General features: G+C 37.0%; 1 long non-coding RNA gene across 1 annotated transcript; it reads left to right on the top strand.

The window, feature by feature from the left end:
- The first annotated feature begins 4,010 nt into the window (after window positions 1–4,010).
- Window positions 4,011–5,666, top strand: LOC125649422 (uncharacterized). Its single transcript, XR_008795663.1, has 2 exons — window positions 4,011–5,094; window positions 5,421–5,666. It is a non-coding gene; the product is annotated as an uncharacterized LOC125649422 (long non-coding RNA).
- Window positions 5,667–11,743: the final 6,077 nt, after the last annotated feature.

The raw sequence follows: 11,743 nt of genomic DNA, 5'->3' as shown, positions 1-11,743 counted from the left end.
TCTTTATCCAACTCTGAATTCACAAGTTTATAATTTGGACCAAGGTTCTCTGGTTCAGAATATTCCGTATCATCTGGATCTAAACGTTTGGTAAACCAGCGGGTTGGTCCTTTGAGCCATGTGGTGTCTGTCAGAATTCTGTTTGATGATGACCTGGTTGCTTCATCAGCTGGGTTATATTCAGATGGAACATAATTCCATTGTTCTGGGACAGAAGCTTTACGAATTTTTTCCACTCTGTTGCTTACGTAAGTGTAAAACCGTCTAGTGTTGTTACAGATGTAGCCGAGTGCCACTTTGCTATCTGTATGGAAGTGAAATTCTTCTGTTGGGATACTCATTTGTTTCTTTATGATATTGGTGATTTCAATGCCAAGAACTGTTGCACATAATTCTAAGCGTGGTATTGTCACAGCACTCTTAGGAGCAACTTTAGCCTTTCCAAGTAAGAAACCTTGTTGTTGGTTGCCATCGGCGTCCGTTAATTTGATATAGGCAACTGCAGCAATTGCTTCCTCAGAAGCATCAGTAAAAAGATGCACTTCTCGTCTGATGGAACAGGTTAACGGCAAGGTAGTATACTGTCGAGGAATATACAAAGTCTCAAGGCTTTGCATCTGTTCTTTCCAATCAGTCCATTGTTTTTCATATTCTTTGGGTAAAACCTGGTCCCAATCTGTTGTTTCAGCATTCAGTTTTCTCAAAAGCAACTTGCCTTTGATAAGAACAGGCGCTAAAAATCCTCAAGATCACGTCCAATTAAGAGAAGAATTTCCATATCGATCTCAAGAGGGTGTTGTTCACTAGCAACTTCTGACAAATGAGGATATGCATTTGCCACTTCTGGTGTTGGAATTTCCTGTCTGTTGTTCGGTATATCATCGCATTCTATGACAGTTGGAAGGTTTAGCTGATAGATGCCATCAATAGATTCGATAACAAAACCATATGCTCTTCCACTACAGATAGAACGTCCGCTGCATGAGAACAAAGTGTACGTTTGAGTTACATTGTGTGTGTCGAAAAGATTGAAGAATTCTGATCTGGCTAGTGTTCTATTGCTCTGCTCGTCTATAATGGCGTACATACGGACAGCGCTATCTTTATTTCCTAAAGGATACACTCGTACGGGAACAACTTTTGCACAAGAGCGTCCACTGAGCGTTTGTTCACAGAGTTCGGTACATTTACTATCCACTGTTGATTTTGTTGGTAATTTCCTCTCCCCGCCATCTGCAACTGTGCTGACGCTGGCTGTCACATTGCTGGGCCCTTGATCGGGGTGCATCGCTGTCGCATGACGCTTATATATTTATTTCCACATATATCACATTTTATGGTCGCCTTACAATTTCTAGAAAGGTGCTTGGACATACAGCACTTGTAACAAAATCCATGCTCACGAAGAATATCCTTTCGTTCTTGGAGCGGTTTCGCACGGAAAGCTCTGCATGCATGCAATGTATGATCCGCTTTGTGTATTGGACATCTTGAATTAGTGTTAGTTTTGTTTTCTTCGTCTTCCCCTGCTAACTCCGTTTTACGGCTATGAACAGAAAGAGATCCTGTAGTTCCTTTACTTTCTTGTTGTCGTTTTTTCGATGTAGAAGATGATTCTGAACATTCATATTGAAGAGCTGGATCATTTTTAATCGTGCTGAGCTCTCGGATGAAGTTGACTAAGAATCCAAAAGGTGGAAAAGGAACATTAAACTGTTTCTTGTATCTGGCAGCTTGGGAAACCCACTTCTCTTGCAGTCCATGAGGGAGCTTATTGATGATGGGAATAACTCCAGACGATGAGTCGAAATACGAGAGAAGAATCGCATATGTCGGATTTTCTTTAACAGACTCAATTTCTGTAAGAATGTCTAAGAGATCGTACAGTTTCTTTGGCTCTTTGGATGAAATTTTGGGGAAACTATCCAGTTTTTGCTTCAAGGCAGTTTCTATCATTTCGGGTCTGCCATATCTCTCTTCAAGGCGATCCCATATGCGACGTAATCCTGTGAATGGGTTGTTGATATTTGAAGCTCTCATACTGCTGGCAAACTTTCGTGATTCGGGTCCCAACCATTTCACCAATAAATCCATTTCCTCAAATGGCGTCACATTCAGCTCTTTAGTGATGTTTTTAAAGGTAGCTTTCCAGGTTTCGTATGTTTCTGGTCGATCGTTGAAGGAACTACAACGGGAAAGAAGAAGATCTTTCTTCAGAAGAAATTGCGTTAAGTCTGTGGCGACTCCAGAGTATGAACATGGTCTGAATTCTGATGCATACGGATTCAACGGTTCACGTCTAGGTGGTGATAGGATGTTATCATGAATGTCAATTTTATTTTCTTCTTTACTTTCAATATCACTGAAACGTGTTTGTCCATTCACAAAGTCAGCTGTAAATTTCTCTTTTGAAGACACCATTAGTTCTGTATATCTCGATGGAAAGTATTCTAGCCCACGCGACGAATCATTATCTTCTAGCACCCGGATTTCCGCCTCCAAGGTAGTTACTTCCTTTTGTTGTTCAAGAAGATCTAATTTTGCTTCAAGTAAATTCTTTTCCTTTTGTAGTTCTGTTTGTTTTTCGGCAAAGGCGAGTCGTGTCTGTTGAGCTTTGGCTTGCATGCGTTTTTTCCTCAATTCTGATTTTATACTGCTGTGTCGGCTAGAAATGGTAGCTTCGGATCTAGTTTCATATCTTTCGGAAAGTATTTCAGCCGCATCAAGAAGTAGATTTTTAATCTTTTCCCTGAAATTATCCATCACTGTATGACATCTTTCATTTTTCACTAAATGTTTCTCCATTTCCATTTCACTCTCTTCCGTGTGAGAACGATTAAAAAAGGAAAACAGTACATCTGTATCCATGACATAATGCTTTTTTGCCTTCTCTAGATCTGTCTCAATTTCTCGGAGGTATTTAATGTCTGTGGAAGATTCATCGAAATTCACTAAAATGTCTTCAAACTCCTTCCAGGACTTATCGACTTCCCAAACGTAAGACTCTAGTTTACAGTAGAAAAAGTCTCGTCCTTTCTTTGTTAGAGTTCTTATTCTACTTAGCCGGTCTTCTGCGTCAGACATCTTGATAGGAACACTTCTTTTACTATTCTGCCATTACTTTTGCAGATAGTATAACCAAAGACACAATAGGACGGTGCGTAGTCTTTATTATGTACTTCATGTGTGGTAAAAGACTGAAACAAGCAAAAGGAGTAATAAATATACTGTTAAATTACAAATGAATAAATAAATAATCAAAAATTACTCAACTTGGAAAGGCTTGGTTGGAGGAATAGCTCATCTGAAACACATCGCCAGAAGCTGGAGTGGGCAACTGCCATGTAAAGGCTGGCATGCTTGTTCTAAAGCTAAAGATATACATCTTCTACAGGAAGCTGAAAAAGTGATCACCAGGGAAGCCCAGAAGGAAAGTTTTGCTGAAGAAATTGAACAATTGCAAACAGGACAACCAATCAAAAAAGGGAGTACCATATTGAAACTCAATCCTTTCATCAATTCGGATGGTATCTTGCGTGTTGGAGGCAGGCTCAACAAGGCTTCCCTTGATGTTACAGCAAAGAATCCAATCATCATATCGGGTAAACATCACATTGCAAAATTGATTATACGACACTACCATGACCTCATGAAACATCAAGGACGTCATTACACAGAGGGGGCGGTACGAGCTGCAGGTTTTTGGATAATTGGTGGAAAGCGCCAAGTGTCATCCATCATTTTTCACTGTGTGACCTGTAGAAAGCTGAGACGGTGTGTAGAGCATCAGATAATGGCAGATTTGCCAAAGGACTGTTTAACACCAGGTCCTCCATTTTCAAGCGTTGGTGTTGACACATTTGGACCATGGCAAATAGTCACCCGTCGCACCAGAGGAGGTCAAGCCCATGGAAAACGTTGGGCAATTATGTTTTCATGCCTTACGTCTCGTGCTGTACACATGAAAGTGATCGAAGATATGACCTCATCATCATTCATCAACGCTTTAAGGAGGTTCATTGCCATCAGAGGACATGTAAAGGAATTTCGATCCGATCGAGGGACAAATTTTATCGGATCAACAGAACACCTAGGGGTAGATGTCATCAACATTGAAGATGGACCTATCAAGAGATTTTTCCTCGATCAAAGATCAGTATGGATCTTCAATCCACCACATGCTTCGCACATGGGCGGAGCATGGGAACGCATGATAGGCCTGACACGACGCATTCTGGATACCATGTTGATGGACAAAGCAGTCAAGGCATTAACCCATGAAATACTCACCACCTTTCTTGCAGAGGCTAGCGCAATCATCAACTCGCGACCACTGGTACCTACCACATCAGATCCTGAATACCCTCTGATCCTTACACCCTATACACTTCTTACCCTGAAAACAGACAAGGGAGGAGAACCTCTTGGACCTTTCAGTGAAAAAGATGCATACGCGGCCCAGTGGAAAAGAGCTCAACATTTAGCTGATATATTTTGGCAACGTTGAAGAAAAGAATATCTCGCAACCCTACAAAATCGGAAACGATGGCCAACAAACCAGAGAAACATAACTGTTGGTGATGTTGTTCTTCTGAAAGATGACGGTGCTCATCGTTGCGACTGGAAAATGGCTGTAGTTGAACGTACATTTCCTAGCCATTCAGACAAGAAAGTACGTACCGTGGAGTTACGTGTGATTCGAGATGGACAAGTTGTGTATTATACTCGTCCTGTTACAGAACTGGTTCTTTTGTTACCCGTGTGAACATCATGACATTTTGATTTGCATATGTATTTCCTTTGAATTATTGAAATTCTTTACAAGAGACATATAGTGATATCTCCCGATATCAGACGGGGAGTGTGAAGAGTTATCGTTATTTGTTAAAATATTTCCTTTTTTTTTTATATTGAATTATCTTTCTTTACGACTTAGACTTCAAACCCGTTTAGAGTTACCATTCTTAATTCGAGCACGTACTTCCAGCTTCTGCGATGTGTTTCAGATGAGCTATTCCTCCAACCTGTGAGTGTGTTTCACGCATCGGTCGATTGTTCCAATCATTCATTTTCTACTTAGAGATAGCACACACTGTAAGTAGTCTTTTGCAGTTCATTATCATGATTCTCTTAGCCTTTGAATACATATTTACTTTATTTGGTTTGTTAGCTATTCTTGTATATTATATTTAGAAGTGGATACATCTGAATATTTTCTATGGAACGCCGTTAGTGTCTTATGTATCTCTCACATAAATGTACGCGCTTAACAAATTTTTCTACGGAAACAAGTTTGTGATAAAATTAAATCCAAATTTTGACTATTTTCTTTTTGTAACATTTCTTAAGTTTATTTTTGATTATTTATTTATTCATTTGTAATTTAACAGTATATTTATTACTCCTTTTGCTTGTTTCAGTCTTTTACCACACATGAAGTACATAATAAAGACTACGCACCGTCCTATTGTGTCTTTGGTTATACTATCTGCAAAAGTAATGGCAGAATAATGAGTGTTCTCAAAGTCCATTTTTCATTGTGAAACAATAGGGGTCATCCTTCAGTCAGTGTGTGAAGAGCGTGTTGACTCAGTCCAGTCAGCTAGAGGTTCAGCAGTGCTATCATTTACATGTATACTTTTGTTTTCATTTCACTTCTTATTCGTTATACCTTGTTGTTTTTATTTCATTATCAAGGTATACAAGGATGTAGAGACTTTAACAGAGACTCTTGTAGGAGTAATGTTAACACCAATCTGTCTACAACCTAACCCTAACTGATACTGTAACTTGTAGGAGTAATGTTAACACCAATCTGTCTACAGACAATCTAACCCTAACTGAGATTGTAACTTGTAGGAGTAATGTTAACACCAATCTGTCTAGAATCTAATCCTAACTGAGATTGTAACTTGTAGGAGTAATGTTAACACCAATCTGTCTACAGACAATCTAACACTGAGACTGTAACTTGTAGGAGTAATGTTAACATCAATCTGTCTACAATCTAACCCTAACTGAGACTAACTTGTTGGAGTGATGTTAACACCAATCTGTCTACAGACAATCTAACCCTAACTGAGGCTGTAACTTGTAGGAGTAATGTTAACACCAATCTGTCAACAGACAACCTAACCCTAACTGAGACTGTAACTTGTAGGAGTAATGTTAACACCAATCTGTCTACAATCTAACTGAGGCTGTAACTTGTAGGAGTAATGTTAACACCAATCTGTCTACAGACAGTCTAACCCTAACTGAGGCTGTAACTTGTAGGAGTAATGTTAACACCAATATGTCTACAGACAGTCTAACCCTGAGGCTGTAACTTGTAGGAGTAATGTTAACATCAATCTGTCTACAGACAGTCTAACCCTAACTGAGGCTGTAACTTGTAGGAGTAATGTTAACATCAATCTGTCTACAGACAGTCTAACCCTAACTGAGGCTGTAACTTGTAGGAGTAATGTTAACACCAATCTGTCTACAGACAGTCTAATTGAGGCTGTAACTTGTAGGAGTAATGTTAACACCAATCTGTCTACAGACAGTATAACCCTAACTGAGGCTGTAACTTGTAGGAGTAATGTTAACACCAATCTGTCTACAATCTAACCCTAAATGAGACTGTAACTTGTAGGAGTAATGTTAACACCAATCTGTCTACAGACTATCTGAGATTGTAACTTGTAGGAGTAATATTAACACCAATCTGTCTACAATCTAACCCTAACTGAGGCTGTAATTTGTAGGAGTAATGTTAACACCAATCTGTCTACAGACAATCTAACTCTAACTGAGACTGTAAGTTGTAGGAGTAATATTAACACCAATCTGTCTACAGACAATCTAACTGAGGCTGTAATTTGTAGGAGTAATGTTAACACCAATCTGTCTACAGACAATCTAACCCTAACTGAGACTGTAACTTGTAGGAGTAATGTTAACACCAATCTGTCTACAGACAATCTAACTGAGGCTGTAATTTGTAGGAGTAATGTTAACACCAATCTGTCTACAGACAATCTAACCCTAACTGTAACTTGTAGGAGTAATATTAACACCAATCTGTCTACAGACAATCTAACTAAGGCTGTAACTTGTTGGAGTAATGTTAATACCAATCTAACCCTAACTGAGACTAACTTGTTGGAGTAATGTTAACATCAATCTGTCTACAGACAATCTAACTGAGACTGTAACTTGTAGGAGTAATGTTAACACCAATCTGTCTACAGACAATCTAATTGAGACTGTAACTTGTAGGAGTAATGTTAACACCAATCTGTCTACAGACAATCTAATTGAGACTGTAACTTGTAGGAGTAATGTTAACACCAACCTGTCTGCAATCTAACCCTACCTGAGACTGTAACTTGTAGGAGTAATGTTAATACCAATCTGTCTACAGACAATCTAACTAAGGCTGTAACTTGTAGGAGTAATGTTAATACCAATCTAACCCTAACTGAGACTAACTTGTTGGAGTGATGTTAACATCAATCTGTCTACAGACAACCTAACTGAGACTGTAACTTGTAGGAGTAATGTTAACACCAATCTGTCTACAGACAATCTAACCCTAATTGAGGCTGTAACTTGTAGGGAGTAATGTTAACATCAATCTGTCTACAGACAATCTAACCCTAACTGAGACTGTGACTTGTAGGAATAATGTTAACATCAATCTGTCTACAGACAACCTAACTGAGACTAATTTGTAGGAGTAATATTAATACCAATCTGTCTACAGACAATCTAACCCTAACTGAGACTGTAACTTGTTGGAGTAATGTTAACATCAATCTGTCTACAGACAATCTAACCCTAACTGAGGCTGTAACTTGTAGGAGTAATGTTAACACCAATCTGTCTACAGACAATCTAACCCTAACTGAGACTGTAACTTGTAGGAGTAATGTTAACACCAATCTGTCTACAGACAATCTAACTGAGACTGTAACTTGTAGGAGTAATGTTAACATCAATCTGTCTACAGACAATCTAACTGAGGCTGTCACTTGTTGGAGTAATGTTAACACCAATCTGTCTACAGACAATCTAACACTGAGACTGTAATTTGTAGGAGTAATGTTAACACCAATCTGTCTACAATCTAACCCTAACTGAGACTGTAATTTGTAGGAGTAATGTTAACATCAATCTGTCTACAGACAATCTAACCCTAACTGAGGCTGTAACTTGTAGGAGTAATGTTAACATCAATCTGTCTACAGACAATCTAACTCTAACTGAGACTGTAATTTGTAGGAGTAATGTTAACACCAATCTATCTACAATCTAACCCTAACTGAGACTGTAATTTGTAGGAGTAATGTTAACATCAATCTGTCTACAGACAATCTAACCCTAACTGAGGCTGTAACTTGTAGGAGTAATGTTAACATCAATCTGTCTACAGACAATCTAACTCTAACTGAGACTGTAATTTGTAGGAGTAATGTTAACACCAATCTATCTACAATCTAACCCTAACTGAGACTGTAATTTGTAGGAGTAATGTTAACATCAATCTGTCTACAGACAATCTAACCCTAACTGAGGCTGTAACTTGTAGGAGTAATGTTAACATCAATCTGTCTACAGACAATCTAACTCTATCTGAGACTGTGACTTGTAGGAGTAATGTTAACACCAATCTGTCTACAGACAATCTAACTCTATCTGAGATTGTAACTTGTAGGAGTAATATTAACACCAATCTGTCTACAATCTAACCCTAACTGAGACTGTAACTTGTAGGAGTAATGTCAACACCAATCTGTCTACAGACAATCTAACACTGAGACTGTAATTTGTAGGAGTAATGTTAACATCAATCTGTCTACAGACAATCTAACTGAGACTGTAACTTGTAGGAGTAATGTTAACACCAATCTGTCTACAGACAATCTAACCCTAACTGAGACAGTAACTTGTAGGAGTAATGTTAACACCAATCTGTCTACAGACAATCTAACCCTAACTGAGGCTGTAACTTGTAGGAGTAATGTTAACACCAATGTGTCTAGAATCTAACCCTAACTGAGATTGTAACTTGTAGGAGTAATGTTAACACCAATCTGTCTACAGACAATCTAACTGAGACTGTAACTTGTAGGAGTAATGTTAACATCAATCTGTCTACAGACAATCTAACACTGAGACTGTAACTTGTAGGAGTAATGTTAACACCAATCTATCTACAATCTAACCCTAACTGAGACTGTAATTTGTAGGAGTAATGTTAACACCAATGTGTCTAGAATCTAACCCTAACTGAGATTGTAACTTGTAGGAGTAATGTTAACACCAATCTATCTACAATCTAACCCTAACTGAGGCTGTAACTTGTAGGAGTAATGTTAACACCAATCTATCTACAATCTAACCCTAACTGAGGCTGTAACTTGTAGGAGTAATGTTAACACCAATGTGTCTAGAATCTAACCCTAACTGAGATTGTAACTTGTAGGAGTAATGTTAACACCAATCTGTCTACAGACAATCTAACTGAGGCTGTCACTTGTTGGAGTAATGTTAACACCAATCTGTCTACAGACAATCTAACACTGAGACTGTAACTTGTAGGAGTAATGTTAACACCAATCTATCTACAATCTAACCCTAACTGAGACTGTAATTTGTAGGAGTAATGTTAACATCAATCTGTCTACAGACAATCTAACACTGAGACTGTAACTTGTAGGAGTAATGTTAACACCAATCTATCTACAATCTAACCCTAACTGAGACTGTAATTTGTAGGAGTAATGTTAACATCAATCTGTCTACAGACAATCTAACCCTAACTGAGGCTGTAACTTGTAGGAGTAATGTTAACATCAATCTGTCTACAGACAATCTAACTCTAACTGAGACTGTAATTTGTTGGAGTAATGTTAACACCAATCTATCTACAATCTAACCCTAACTGAGACTGTAATTTGTAGGAGTAATGTTAACATCAATCTGTCTACAGACAATCTAACCCTAACTGAGGCTGTAACTTGTAGGAGTAATGTTAACATCAATCTGTCTACAGACAATCTAACTCTATCTGAGACTGTGACTTGTAGGAGTAATGTTAACATCAATCTGTCTACAGACTATCTGAGATTGTAACTTGTAGGAGTAATATCAACACCAATCTGTCTACAATCTAACCCTAACTGAGACTGTAACTTGTAGGAGTAATGTCAACACCAATCTGTCTACAGACAATCTAACACTGAGACTGTAATTTGTAGGAGTAATGTTAACATCAATCTGTCTACAGACAATCTAACTGAGACTGTAACTTGTAGGAGTAATGTTAACACCAATCTGTCTACAGACAATCTAACCCTAACTGAGACAGTAACTTGTAGGAGTAATGTTAACACCAATCTGTCTACAGACAATCTAACCCTAACTGAGGCTGTAACTTGTAGGAGTAATGTTAACACCAATGTGTCTAGAATCTAACCCTAACTGAGATTGTAACTTGTAGGAGTAATGTTAACACCAATCTGTCTACAATCTAACCCTGAGACTGTAACTTGTAGGAGTAATATTAACATAGCCCCCCCCCTCCTGTGACGTCATCAGATTTTGCAGAGCCAATGATTTAATCAGATGTATGAATGACAGGAACATAAGTTTTGTTGGAGTCTTTTTCAATAGTTATTGTAAAAAATCTTGTTAACCGTAAAATATTTCAAAAGTCTAAGTTATATATGAATAATCAATTATATGTTTCAAAATATTGAATACAAGGGCAATAACTCTGTTTAAATTAAATTATTTTTCAAGTCCATTATGCAATAGATTTCCTTTATTTTTCACAAACATTTTGTATATTTCTTAAAGAAAGTTTCATGAAGCCATATGGATTTATATTGTATGTAAATATGTAAGCTATTTCCAGTGACAGTATTAATAGTCTTTTTTATGAAACCTTTTTGTATGTATTTTCTGTAGTTTAATCACGATTTTGTGTAAGCCAGTGCTAGAATTCATATTCTTTTAATGAAACAAATATTTTTTTTTTTTTTACACTGTTTTAGATATGTTCAATTTTTAATTGTAGTTTATTGTTGTTTTAATGTAAAGCACTTAGAGTAATTTTTTTTTTATTATATAATGCACTATATAAATACTGTAAATAATAATAATAATAATGAAATTGTTATGAATACTATTATATTGTTTTAACCAGTTTTTGAGAAAGTTTGATAATGCTGTTTAAGGAAAATTGCAATTTTCTGACATTGATAACAGGTAAATGTGTGCTAATAGATAAAAAAAATTATTAATACTGCAACATACTTATTTTATCATTTTTATTGGTTACTAAGATATATCATTTGAAGAATCAAGAATCAAATACAAGCTTAAACCTTTAATTCTAGAGAGGTGGAATTACCTTAACACCAATTTGTCTACAGACAATCTATTTCCAGTACACAGGAAGGAATGGGAGGGGGGTATAATAAGCTGTAAATTTTGAAAACATGTAATAGTGTTTATTAATTGATTTAAATTAATAAATCTACACAAATTTGTATATAGATTTCAAATTAAACATTATATGAATAACCACTACATTGAGATGTGTTTTATGCTCATCCAAGTAGAACAGGCAGTACCTGTTCTGATTTATTGAATTTTGCCTTAGGTCATTATAATCAAACTTTTGTAAATAGGTTTGAAAGTGTTCGAAGTTCCTATTGGTTTTAGTGTTGTTAGCTGGTGTTTTATT

The sequence above is a fragment of the Ostrea edulis genome, chromosome 5, assembly GCF_947568905.1.
Source record: "Ostrea edulis chromosome 5, xbOstEdul1.1, whole genome shotgun sequence".
Classification (NCBI taxonomy): domain Eukaryota; kingdom Metazoa; phylum Mollusca; class Bivalvia; order Ostreida; family Ostreidae; genus Ostrea; species Ostrea edulis.
Note: the sequence above shows the minus strand (reverse complement) of the source record. Positions and strands in the feature narration are given on the sequence as shown.